Consider the following 14,797-nt stretch of genomic DNA (forward strand, 5'->3'; position numbering starts at 1 on the left):
AGGCAAAATTAATCTATATTATTATAAGTCAGGCTAGTAGTTACCCTTGATTGAAGGCAGATCGGTGACTATAGGTGGCAAAAGGGGACTTCTACAGTGTAGGGCATGTTCTCTTTTTTGATAATGTGGGTGTTTTCAGGCTATGAAAATAGTTGAACTGTTTACTGTGATGTGTACATTCTTTTTTTCTTTTTTTTTTTTTGAGATGGAGCCTTCCTCTGTCGCCCAGGCTAGAGTGCAGTGGCGCTATCTTGGCTCACTGCAAACTCTGCCTCCTGAGTTCAAGCGATTCTCCTGTCTCACCCTCCTGAGTAGCTGGGACTATAGGTGCCCACCATCACACCTGGCTAATTTTTGTATTTTTAGTAGAGATGGGATTTTGCCATGTTGGCCAGGCTGGTCTCTAACTCCTGACCTCAGGTGATCTGCCCACCTCAGCCTCCTAAAATGCTGGAATTACAGGTGTGAGCATCTCACCTGGCCTATGGGCACTCTTTCAGTATGTACATTGTACTTCAATTACAATTGAAAAAATAAATAACACTGCAATGAACATCCTGGTAGCTATGCCTTTGCAGAAATTCCTGTTTTTTTTCTTTTGACTAAATTTCTAGAAGTGGAATTGCTGAATAACAGGGTCCAAACATTTGCATAGCTTTTGATATCTCTTACCAACTTTCCAGGGGCTGCTTTCATCTCCTTGTACCTATCACTTGACACTGTCTAACAGATGTTTGTTGAATGGGCGAATGAATGAAGGCTTTCTTTCAGGTTCTGGAATGAATAGAGGCCTTTCAAGCCTGAGAACAGTTGCCACCTTCTCCACCTGAAACTTTCTTCTCCCCTTTCTTCATCCCACAAACTCTCAGCTCAAGAGACAACTCAAGAGAGCCTTCCCCCACCATGCTGTCTAAAGTAGTCATCCTTTCTTATTCTCTCTTTTAGCATCAATTGTTTATAAATCTCAATGTGTGACTATTACATTTTATGTATCTGTGTATTTGCTCACTTGGTTACTGTCATTTTTCCCACTGGACACTGAGTACCATGAAGATAGGAATGACATGTGTCTTTGTTCACTTTTGTAATCCCAGCAGCTAGCACAGTGCCTAGAATGGAGGAGGCCTTTGCATGAGTGAGATATTTTCACTCACAAGTGACAGACCCCTAACTCAGACTAGCTTGAGCAAAAAAGAATGTTATTGGCTCATGTAGTTGAAAAGTTGAGGGGGCTGATTTCACGCATAGTAATAATAACGCTAGTGAAAATAATGATACTAGTAAAAATGACTTCAGTTTTTAGACAAGTTCTTTTCTGATATGGCAGCAAGATGACAACTCATCCCCAAATTTATATTGCTTACTGTCTCAGGGGAGAAGAAAGCAAATTTTTGATGGGGCTGTCAAGAGTCTTGGGGAAGATGCTCATTGGTCCAGCTTAGGACGATATACCCATCACTGAGCCAAACACAGTGGGTATAATGATGCAGTTTACACCCAGCCTTATGTCCTTGACTATTCCTCAGCAGTGGCTGGGGAGGAGAGGAAGATTCAGCCGCTCAGACCACAGGAGCAGATGTGAGCAAGGGCTGACTCATTTGCCTTTCACTTCAACTTACCATTCAACTAGCTGCAGGAACTTGACCTTCTAAGTGTGAGTACCATTAATCTAAAACTAGGCAGCCGAGACCTACAAGTCATTGAACTGTTTTCCAGCTAAGCGGAGCCAGCTAAAATTAAGTGCTTTCTTAAATGTGATTGCCATTTTAAACAATAATTTCAACTTTTATTTTAGATTCAGGGGTACACGTACAGGTTTGTTACATGGGCATATTGCATGATGCTGAGGTTTAGGATATGAATGATCCTGTTACCCAGGGAGTAAGCATGGTATCCAATAGCATGTTTTTCAGCCCTTGCCCCCTCCCTGCCTCCCTGCTAGTAATCCCCATTGTCCATTGTTTCCATATTTATGTCCATGTGCACTCAGTGTTTAGTTCCCACTTATTTATGAGAACATGCAGTATTTGGTTTTCTATTCCTGTGTTAATTTGCTTAGGATAATGGCCTCCAGTTGCATCTATGTTGCTACAAAGAACATAATTGTATTCTTTTTTATAGCTGCATAGTATTCCATGGTGTATACGGACCACATTGTCCTTATTCAGTTCACCACTGATGGGCACCTAGGTTAGTTGACTCCGTGTCTTTGCTGTTGTGAATATTGCTGTAATGAACGTGTGAGTATATGTGTCTTTTTGGTAGAATGATTTATTTTCTTTTGGATCTATACCCAGAATGCCATTGCTGGGTTGATGGTAGTTCTATTTTAAGTCCTGTGAGAAATCTGCAAACTGCTTTCCACAGTGGCTGAACTAATATACATTCCCACCAGCAGTGTATAATCATTTCTTTCTCTCCACAGCCTCACCAGCATATGTTGTTTTCTGACTTTTTAGTAATAGCCATTTTGACTAGGGTATGGTATCTCATTGTAGTTTTGATTTGCATTTCTCTGATGATTAGGGATGTTGAGTTGATTGCCATTTTTAATTGGGTAGTATATTGCTGGGTTTTTCCTGAATGCCTTTGCCTCTGCAAGTTATCTAGGAGTTTAGGTGGAAGTCTGTCCATTGTAACAAACATAGGGGTGGAGTTTATATATAATGTATTTTCCCTTCACAATCCTTATTCTAAACCGGTCTGTTTATACAAGTTTCTTGATCTGTTTAAAGATCACACCCCACTCGTCTCGTTTTATCCACACCCTTCTCCTGCTTCAACCAGATCAATCCAAAGTTGACTGAGCTAAGTGAAAAACAGGAATTTTCACATTGGTATGCAGGAATATATCAGATACATAAACTTGCTGGCAACCTTAGTATTCACAGCCTTGCAGACTCACCACTTCAGACTTTTAATTTGGCTCCCTTTACAAGGTTTGTCCATAACCTTGAGGAAGTCAGTTTCCTCTTTCTGGACCTTAGTAGCCCTAGCTTTAAAAAGAAATGGTGACCCTATCTGCAGGACAAGATGGCTTCTAAAGTGCCCCTTAGATTTCTGATTCTGGAATTACCTCTTTCTCTCCTTCACAATCTGGTGATGAGAGGCTCACCTTTAAGTGTGGATTCCAAACTTTGAGGTGGCTGCAAAACATTTACATGATATGTGGGTCCCAATGCAAAATGAAAATGTGAAACCCCTTCTCCAAAAATTAGTAAGATTTGCAAAATGGCAATACCAGAGCATTAAATCAAGTGTGGGGCTCTTCTGAGAGTGACGCCCTGTGCAACTGCCTAGGTAGTACTTCTGGGAAGCCAGCCCTGGATGCCTGAGCTGATCAGATGTGATACAGAGATAGGCAGTAACCAACTGCGCTCATGTTCCTCCTACAAATTCTGCATTTTGTTTCCACTGTGTTTCGCATGGATATCAAAATCAAATGCCCACAAAATAAATGAATGATATAGGCTAGGGGCAGTGGTGAAAAAAAAGAAGCAGCTAATACTGAGCTTCAAGCAATTGTCACCATGGGAGAATTTAGACTTACCATTGTCTGACTTTCTAATTTTTCATGAAAAGCCAGAATCAGGATTTTTTTTCTCTGATATTTGAACATTGGCAACTGTTCAGAAAGAATATTCAAAATTTGTAAATGAGGCAAAAGAATGACTGCAGTTTCTTTCAATCCGTGGCATCTGAGAGCAGTGGTTCTCAAAGTGTGCTCCCTGATCAATAGCACCTGCATCGTCTGAGAAAAATCATCAGTCTGCCCCAGGTCTACTGAATCAAACTCTGAGGCTGGAGATCAGCATTCTGTGTAGTAATGAGTCCTTCAGGGAATTTTTCTGTAAGGTAGGTTTGAGAATCACTGCCCTCAACCACTCACTGTCTTTTCTCTTCGGGGCATTGTCTGAACACAGCATTGTTTCGCCTGTTGTTTACTGTTTATGATTAATTAGGGGTCTGACATTTCATAACTCTGCAAAGTTGGACGTAAAATTGTAGAAAATGAATAAATTGTCAATGTTTTTTTTTTGTCCAATAAAGCTGTAAATGATTATCATCTGGTAGAGAGGATAACCCCAAAGAATATAGTTTTATTGCCCTGTAGGTCATTAACCACTTTGAATCTCAATCTTATGTTAGAGTTCCTTTTGTCCAGTTTTTCCTATCCTTTTTTGAGCCACCTTGGACATCTTACTGGTTCTCTGATTAGTGAATTAAAATCTGGAAAATGCTCACTAAGTATTTTTATGATAATTAAATTTTTAACATTTTGAAAATATTTCGGACACAACTACAATCCAAATTATTTTTAAAACACTGTGTCGGCCCACACGACACTAGCTCATGGCCCCTGACCTGGGGAATTCCACCTGCTTTATTATCTATACAGAAAACATCCTTTACCATTTGTTCCTATTTCTTCTTAATTTCACCTCCCACTCTCTCCCTCTGGTCACATGAGGCCATTTGCCTTTCTTCAAACACTAAACATTTCCCATCTCCGTACCTTTGTTCATATGCACTTTCCTGCTTCAAGGCTCTACTTCAAAACCCCTCCTTCATGAAGCCTTCTACAGTCCTTGTTTATACCCAATCTCTCCTTTTTCTGGGCTTTCCCAATCCTTAGCTTCCATTCCAGGAAAACACTTGTTTTCTCTTACCGTATGTAAAATCAAGTTAGGACTATCTCCTAGCAATGCTTTTCAGACTTTAAGTAACAGCCAAATCACCTTGAGTTCTTTTGGATCTTATTAAAATGCAGCTTCTGATTCAGGAGGTCTGGTTGGGGATTGAGAGTCTGCATTTCTAATAGGCTCCAGGTTCTGCTGATGCTGCTGATCCGTGGAGCACACTTGGGCCAGTGAGGCTATAGAAGGCAGGGGCTCTTACCCAGGGCACCTCTGTTTTCAGGCCAAGTCATAGCGCTTTGCATACAGCTGAATGAAAAATTCATAGACCCAAATGTCCCTTGGGTGTGGCCATAAATGCAAAATGTGCCTGCTCTTAGATCTGTATCCACATGTCACCCCCATGGGAGAAAACATCCACACTACGGTTCTACCTTTTTTTCCTTCTTTTCCCTCTTGGACTTGTGTCCTGGCCATGTGACCTTGGGGAAGTTGTTCACCCCTAAAATGCCAGTTTTCTCTTCTGTGAAATGGGATCCTAACACCCAGTTCATATGGCTTTTTGAATGGATCAAATAAGATAATAAAGTGAAATGCCTGGAAAGGTTGGTGTAATCTCTAAATCCCACCAAGGCTTTATCAGGAAAAGGGGAAAACCACCTGGGGAAGGGTGGCTGCTAGCTGAGGAAGGGAAACAGCTGCAGGAAGCTGGCTCCCATGATATATTTTGCATGATTATCTATTAAAAATATTTGACTTCCGGTTTCTAGTCATGCATGGAAGGAGCTTAGAAGTCACCCCTCTGTCCTAACAACAAGTAAAAGCTTAACAAACTTTTATCAGCTCTTCTTAGATCCAAAAGGGAAGTGAGGTGACATGGCTGACTGCTGCCCACAAAATTGGACTAACAGACAGATACAGAGAATCACAACTTATCAGAGCAGAAACCCACCAGCAGGAACCTCCTGGGAGGTGCTGGGGGAAGAAAACTGGAACTGTAATTGACAAACTGCTAGAGACTCAGTATGGATAATTCTGAGAGTGAAAACTCTAGGGGGACCCAGTCATAGAAGCTTCCCACACTTTTGTGGGTTTTACCTCCAGAAACTCCACTAGATTTTCAAAGTGAATATCTGAGAAAAATCCCCTTTTACTCTGGGAGGAGAAAGTCAAAAAGAATCATTTTGAAACAGGCCGGAGCATTCTGTTCTTAAGGCTTGCCCTCAGGAGAAGCTATTTTATCAGAGCCCTAACCTGCTGGGGTTTCAGCAGCGCCTAACCTACCTGGGGGACAGAAGAATACTCAACTCTCACTCCCTCTAGCCATTTCATCCCACTTAAGTTGGGGTGGAGGATGAGAAGCACTTGTGAAGTTCACAGTCCATGAGCACAGGCTCACCAGAAGACTGAGACCTAATCACAGGACTACAGAACACTTCTCTTTCCCCCATACCTTACCACAACCTTACTAAAAGACTATTTACCATAGTTCTTTTTACCCAGTAGAGTATGTCTACCTTTAACACAAAATTAAAAGGCACACTAAAATTTAAAAAACACAGTTTGAGAGACTGAACAAGCACCAGAACCAGAGTCAGATATGGCCTGGAAGTTGGAATTGTCAACTGAAAAATTTTATTTTATTTTTATTTATTTGAGACAGAGTCTCAGTCTGTTGCCCAGGCTGGAGTACAGTGGCGTGATCTCAGCTCACTGCAACAACTGCCTCCCAGATTCAAGCTATTCTCCTGCCTCAAATTCCTGAGTAGCTAGGATTATAGGCACATGCCACCATACCCAGCTAATTTTTGTTGTTTTTAGTAGAGACAGGGTTTCACCATGTTGGCCAGGCTGGTCTTGAATTCCTGACCTCAGGCCATCTGCCTGCCTTGGCCTCCCAAAGTGCTGGGGCTACAGGCATGAGCCACCATGCCCAGTCAACTGAAAAAAATTTTAAATATGATTAATATGCTGAGGGCTTTAATGGAAAAAGAGATAGTATGCAAGAACAGATAGATAATGTAAACAGAGATGAAATAATTCTAAGAGAAAGAAATGTTAGAGATTAAATGCACTGTTAAGAAATGAAGAATCTATGATGGGCTAATGAGTAGACTGAACATGGCTAAGAAAAAAAATCTCTGAGCTTGAGGATATGAAAATAGAAACTTCCAAAACTGAATAGCAAAGAGAAGAAAAGACTGAAAAAATAAGACAGAGTACCCAAGATTTATAAGGTAAGCACAAAAGATATAGATGCGCACAATGAAAACACCAGGAGGAGAAGAAAAAGAGAAAGGAACAGAAGCAGTATGTGAATTTCCCCATATTAATGCCAGACACCAAACCACAGATCCAGAAAGCTTAGAGAACACCACGCAGGATATATGCTAAACAAACAAAAAAGAAACAGCGACATCTAGTCACACACAAGGAATATGTTAAAACGAACAACCAAATGAAAAACTATACCTAGGCATATCATAATCAAACTTCTGAAAATCAAACACAAAAGCAAAATCTTGAAAGAAGCTAGGAATAAAAAACCACCTTACTTAAGGAAGAGCAAAAAATTGGACCTCACTTTTCAGAAACCACGCAAGCAAGAAGAGAATTGAGTATAATATTTAAAGTGTTAAGAGAAAATCCCACCAACCCAGAATTTTCTACACCATGGTACAGAATTCTTCAAAAGGCGAAGGAGAGGCTGGAGTGCCATGGCTCACACCTGTAATCCCAGCATATTGGGGGGCCGAGGTGAGTGAATCATCTGAGGTCAGGAGTTCAAGAACAGCCTTAGTAACGACGATGAAACCCCATCTCTATTAAATACAAAAAAACAATTAGCCGGGATAATCCCAGCTACTTGGGAGGCTGAGGCAAGAGAATCGCTTGAACCCTGGGGGCGTGAGCCAGATTGCACCACTGCATTCCAGCCTGGGCAACAGAGCAAAACTGTCTCAAAACAAAAAACAACAACAACAACAACAAAAGCTAGGGAGACATAAAGACTTTTTCAAACAGAAATTGAAGGAATTTGTTGCCAATAAACCTGCCTTGCAAGAAATATTTTTAAAAAGTTCTTCAGAGAGTAAGAAATTGATATAGGGTCAGAAACTCAGATTTACATAAAGAAAAATGAGCAACAGAAAATAAATACATGAAAGTAAAATTGAAACTTTTATTTTTCCTATTCTTAATTCCTCTAAGAGATAACATTTTGTTCAAAATGGTAATAGCAATGATGCATTCAATTATAAATGTTTATATATATGTGTGCATGATTATCTCTCAGAGAAATGAATCACAGCAATAATACAAAGAATAGGAGGAATTAGGACTATTTTGTTATTTTAAGGTATTCACACTACAAAGTAGGTGGTACAGTGTTATTTGAAAGTGGATTTGGAATAGTTGCAAATGTATTTTACAAACCCCAGGACAACTACTAGAAAAAGGGGTATAATTGGTATGCTAAAAAATGAGAGAAATAGAATCATTATACTGCTCAAAGCCACAAAAGACAGAGAAAATATGAAAGACAAAAATAAGAGCACAGAATAAGGGCAAGAAATAGAGGACAGTAACAAATATGATAGGTAATATTTCATCTATATTAATAATCACTTTCGATGTCAGAGTTCTAAATATATTGATCAGAAGACAGTTCAGAGTAAATCAAAAAAGAAGACTCAACTATATGTCATCAGTAAGAAACTCACTTTAAATGTAAAGACACATAGATTAAAAGGAAAGGGATAGAGAAAAATACACTCGCTAATACTAATCAAAAGTGAGAGTAGTGTAACACAGCAGACTTCAGAGCAAGGAATGTTGCAGGAATCAAGGGGGACTTTATATAATGATGACAGTGTCAATATTTCAAGAAGACGTAACAGTCCTTAAAGTGTGTGCACCTGATAGAGAGCATCAAACTATGTGAGGCAAAAGCTGATAGAGGCCGGGCGCGGTGGCTCAAGCCTGTAATCCCAGCACTTTGGGAGGCCGAGGCGGGTGGATCACGAGGTCAAGAGATCGAGACCATCCTGGTCAACATGGTGAAACCCCATCTCTACTAAAAATACAACAAATTAGCTGGGCATGGTGGTGCGTGCCTGTAATCCCAGCTACTCAGGAGGCTGAGGCAGGAGAATTGCCTGAACCCAGGAGGCAGAGGTTGCAGTGAGCCGAGATCGCGCCATTGCACTCCAGCCTGGGTAACATGAGTGAAACTCCGTCTCAAAAAAAAAAAAAAAAAAAGCTGATAGAACAACATGGAGAAATAGATGAAGGCACTGTTATAGTTGGGGGCCTCAATATTCCTCTATAAGTAACGGATGGATAAAGCAGGCAGAATATCAGTAAAGACGTAGTGAAACTCGATAGAACTTCATTCAACAACAGATATTATACATTCTCAAGATGGCATGGAAGATTCACCAAGATAAACCCTATTCTGAGCCATAAAATGCACCTTAACAAATTTAAAACAATAGAAAATATATAATGGCCACAGTCAGATTTCAACTGAATGAAATTAGAAATCAATAACAGAAAAACAGCTGGAAAATCCCCAGACACTTGGAGATTTTAAAAAATACTTTCGATGGGCATGGTGGCTCACGCCTGTATAATCCCAGCATTTGGGAGGCTGGGGCAGGCATATCGCTTGAGGCCAGGAGTTCAAGACCAGCCTGGCCAACATAGTGAAACTCTGTCTCTACGAAAATTACAAAAAATTAGCTGGGCATGGTGGTACATACCTGTAATCCCAGCTACTTTGGAGGTCGAAGCAGGTGAATCGCTGGAACCCAGGAGGCCGAGGTCGTGGTGAGTCAAGATGGAGCCCTGCATTCCAGCCTGGGCAACAGAGTGACAGTTGCCTAAAAAAAAAAAAAGAAAATTTCCAAGAATTGACCAAAACAAACAAACAAACAAACAAAATAACCCAAACCACTACTCTTGGAATTAATATGTAATTATAGCAAGGTTACAAGATACAGAGTTAATATGCAAAAGTTAGTCACTTGTTTATACTCCAGCAGTGAACAACTGGAATTTGAAATTAAAAGCATATGACCATTTGCTTTGGTTTAAATGTTTGTCCCCTCAAAAACTCATGTTGAAATTTAATCCACAGTGTGGCAGTAGCAAGAGGTGGGACTTTTAAGAGGCTTTGCCCTCATGAATGAATTAATCTATTCATGGATTAATGGGTTATCATGGAAGGGACTGGTGGCTTATAAGAGGAGGAGAGAACTGGGCTAGCATGCTCAGTCCTCTCACTGTGTGTACCCTGTGTCACCTTGGGACTCTGCAGAGAGTCCCCACCAGCAAGATGACCTGCACCAGATGCTGCTTATCAACTCTGGACTTCTTAGCCTCCACAATTCTAACAAGTACATTTATTTATCAATTACCCAGTTTTCAGGTATTTTGTTGCAAGCAACAGAAAACAGACTAAGACACCATTTATATTAGCACCTTCCCCAAAATGAAATGCTTAGGTATAAATCTAACAAAATATGTACAAGATCTAAATGAGAAAGACTACAAAATGCTAATGAAATATGTAAAAGAACTAAATAGAGAGCTATTCCATGTTCCAAATATGAAGACATTATTATTATTGTCCAGATACCAATTCTTCCTAACTTGATCTGTAGATTTAACATAATTATACACACACACACACACAAAACAAAAAAACAAAAACCAGCGGGGTGCCGTGGCTCATGCCTATAATCCCAGCACTTTGGGACACCAAGGTGGGCAGATCACTCGAGGCCAGGAAGTTTGAGACCAACCTGGCCAACATGGCAAAACCCCATCTCTACTAAAAATACACACACACACACACAAAATTTAGCTGGGTGTGGTGGTGAGTCCCTGCAATCCCAGCTACTTGGGAGGTTGAAGCACTAGAATGGCTTGAACCCTGGAGGCAGAGATTGCACTGAGCAAAGATCATGCCACTGCATTCCAGCCTGGGTGGAAATGAGACTTTTCTTTTTTTTTAAAAGCAAGTTATTTTGTGGATATAAATGAGACAGAAAATGAGACTTTTTTTTTTTTAAGCAAGTTATTTTGTGGATATCAACAAACTGATTCTAAAGTTTATATGGAGAGGTAAAGACCCAGCATTGCCAACTCCATATTGAAGAACAAAGTTGGAGGACCGACCCAGCAAGCCTTACTATAAAGCTATAGTGGTCAAGACTGTGGTGTTGGAGGAAGAATAGACAAATAGATTAATGAGCAGTAACAGAACCCCAAAATAAACTCATAAAATACAAACCTGACAATAAGGCAAAGGCAAATACAATGGAGTAAAGATAGTCATTTCAACAAAGAAAATTAGACACCCACATGTAAAAAAAAATTCTTCTAGAGACAGATCTTACGCTCTTCAAAAAATTAACTTACAATGGATCATAGGCCTAAATATAAAATGCAAGACTGTGAAACTCTTTGAAAATAATGTAGGAGAAAGCCTAAATGATCTTGGGTATGGTGATGTTTTAGATACAACATCAAAGGCATGATTCCTGCAAGAAACAAATGATAAACTGGACTTCATTAAATTAAAAACTTTCAGCTGGGCGTGGTGGCTTCTATCTGTAATCCTATCACTTTGGGAGGCCAAGGTGGATGGATTGCTTGAGCTCCCAAGTTCAAGACCAACCTGGGCAACAAGGCGAAACTTGGTTTCAAGAAAAAAAAAATGTAGACACACAAAAATTAACCAGTCATGGTGGCACGTGCCTTATAGTCCCAGCAACTCAGGAGGCTGAGGTGGGAGGATAGCCTGAGCCCAGAAAGCAGAGGTTGTAGTGAACCAAGAGTGCATGACTGCACTCCAGCCGGGGTGAGAGAGCCAGCTCTTGTCTAAAAAAATAACAGTGATAATAATAACAAATAAGTAAAAACTTCTGCTCTGTGATGACAATATCAAAAGAAAGAGAACACAAGCCATGAATTGGGAGAAAATATTTGCAGAAAACATATCTGATGAAGAACGGTTGTCCAAAATATATCAAGAGCTGTTAAAACTCAACAATAAGAAAATTAGCAACCCAAATAAAAAATAGGCAAACAAACCTGGACAGATACCTTACCAAAGAAGATACAGAGATGGAAAATAAGCATATAAAAAGATGTTCATATCATATGCTATTAGGGAATTGCTAATTAAAACAGGAAGATACCACTACATACCTATTACAAAGGCCCAAATACAAAACACTTACAAGATCAAATTGTTGGTGAGCATGTGGAGCAATAGGAATTCTCATTCACTGCTGGTGAAAATGCAATATGGTACAGCTACTTTGAAAGACAGACTGGCAGTTTATTTTATTTATTTATTTATTTATTTTTTTTGAGTCAGGATATTTATGTATTGAGGTATACTGAAACAACTTTAAAACATAGAGGTTAAATAGAGTTGAAGAAAAAGTATAATTTGAAGAGTGTCGGGATACCTATTGCTGCAACATCTATTGCCCAAAACTTAGTACCTTTTTTTTTTCCTTTTTTTTTAATTGGATTTTTGGTTTTGGGGTACATTTGAAGAATATGCAAGATAGTTGCATAGGTACACACATGGCAGTGTGATTTGCTGCCTTCCTCCCATTCACCTATATCTGGCATTTCTCCCCATGCTATCTCTCCCCAACTCCCTATCCCCCACTCTCCCTCCCCTATTTCCCCCCAACAGACCCCAGTGTGTAGTGCTCCCCTCCCTGTGTCCATGTGTTCTCATTGTTCAACACCCGCCTGTGAGTGAAAACGTGCGGTATTTGATTTTCTGCCCTTGTGTCAGTTTGCTGAGAATGATGGTTTACAGATTCATCCATGTCCCTGCAAAGGACACGAACTCATCGCTTTTGATGGCTGCATAATATTCGATGGTGTATATGTGCCACATTTTCCCTGTCCAGTCTATCATTGATGGGCATTTGGGTTGGTTCCAGGTCTTTGCTGTTGTAAACAGTGCTGCAATGAACATTCGTGTGCATGTGTCCTTATAGTAGAACGATTTATAATCCTTTGGATATATACCCAGTAATGGGATTGCTGGGTCAAATGGAATTTCTATTTCTAGGTCCTTAAGGAATCACCACACTGCCTTCCACAATGGTTGAACTAATTTACACTCCCACCAACAGTGTAAAAGTGTTCCTATTTCTCCATATCCTCTCCAGCATCTGTTGTCTCTAGATTGTTTAACGATTGCCATTCTAACTGGCGTGAGATGGTATCTCAATGTAGTTTTGATTTGCATTTCTCTGATGACCAGTGATGATGAGCATTTTTTCATATGTTTGTTGGCCTCATGTATGTCTTCTTTTGTAAAGTGTCTGTTCATATCCTTCACCCACTTTTGAATGGGCTTGTTTGTTTTTTTCTTGTAAATCTGTTTTAGTTCTTTGCAAATTCTGGATATCAGCCCTTTGTTGGATGGGTAGACTGCAAAAATTTTTTCCCATTCTGTTGGTTGCCGATTCACTCTAATGACTGTTTCTTTTGTCATGCAGAAGCTGTGGAGCTTGATTAGGTCCCATTTGTCTATTTTGGCTTTTGTTGCCAATGCTTTTGGTATTTTGGTCATGAAGTCCTTGCCTATGCCTATGTCCTGAATGGTTTTGCCTAGATTTTCTTCTAGGGTTTTTATGGTGTTAGGTCTTATGTTTAAGTCTTTAATCCATCTGGAGTTAATTTTAGTGTAAGGTGTCAGGAAGGAATCCAGTTTCTGCTTTCTGCACATGGCTAGCCAGTTTTCCCAACACCATTTATTAAACAGGGAATCCTTTCCCCATTGCGTGTTTTTGTCAGGTTTGTCAAAGATCGGATGGTTGTAGATATGTTGTGTTGCCTCCGAGGCCTCTGTTCTGTTTCATTGGTCTATATCTCTGTTTTGGTACCAGTACCATGCTGTTTTGATTACTGTAGCCTTGTAATATAGTTTGAAGTCCGGTAGTGTGATGCCTCCCGCTTTGTTCTTTTCGCTTAGAATTGACTTGGCTATGCGGGCTCTCTTTTGGTTTCATATGAAATTTAAGGTGTTTTTTTTCCAGCTCTTTGAAGAAGGTCATTGGTAGCTTGATGGGGATAGCATTGAATCTGTAAATTACTTTGGGCAGTATGGCCATTTTCACAATATTGATTCTTCCTAACCATGAACATGGAATGTTTTTCCATCTATTTGTGTCCTCTCTTATTTTGCTGAGCAGTGGTTTGCAGTTCTCCTTGAAGAGGTCCTTTACATTCCTTGTTAGTTGTATTCCTAGGTATTTTATTCTCTTTGTAGCAATTGTGAATGGCAGTTTGTTCTTGATTTGGCTCTCGTTAAGCCTGTTATTGGTGTATAGGAATGCATGTGATTTTTGCACATTGATTTTGTATCCTGAGACTTTGCTGAAGTTGCTTATCAGTTTCAGGAGATTTGGGGCTGAGAAGACGGGGTCTTCTAGATATACAATCATGTCGTCTGCAAATAGAGACAATTTGACTTCCTCCTTTATTTCTTTTTCTTGCCTGATTGCTCTGGCTAGAACTTCTAGCACTATATTGAATAGGAGTGGTGAGAGAGGGCATCCTTGTCTAGTGCCAGATTTCAAGGGGAATGCTTCCAGTTTTTGCCCATTCTGTATGATATTGGCTGTTGGTTTGTTGTAAATAGCTTTTATTATTTTGAGATATGTTCCATCAATACCTAGCTTGTTGAGGGTTTTTGGCATAAAATGTTGTTGAATTTTGTCAAAGGCCTTCTCTGCATCAATTGAGATAATCATGTGGTTTTTGTCTTTGGTTCTGTTTATGTGGTGAATTATGTTATAGACTTGCATATGTTGAACCAGCCTTGCATCCCTGGGATGAAGCCTACTTGATCATGGTCAATAAGCTTTTTGATGTGCTGTTGCAATAGTTTGCCAGTATTTTATTGAAGATTTTTGCATCTATGTTCATCATGGATATCGGCCTGAAGTTTTCTTTTCTTCTTGAGTCTCTGCCGGGTTTTGGTATCAGGATGATGTTGGTCTCATAAAATGATTTGGGAAGGATTCCCTCTCTTTGGATTATTTGGAATAGTTTCAGAAGGAATGGTACCAGCTCCTCTTTGTATGTCTGATAGAATTCGGCTGTGAACCCATCTG

This window comes from Sapajus apella, unplaced genomic scaffold (genome assembly GCF_009761245.1).
Source record: "Sapajus apella isolate SASKATOON/1434 unplaced genomic scaffold, GSC_monkey_1.0 scaffold110, whole genome shotgun sequence".
NCBI lineage: Eukaryota > Metazoa > Chordata > Mammalia > Primates > Cebidae > Sapajus > Sapajus apella.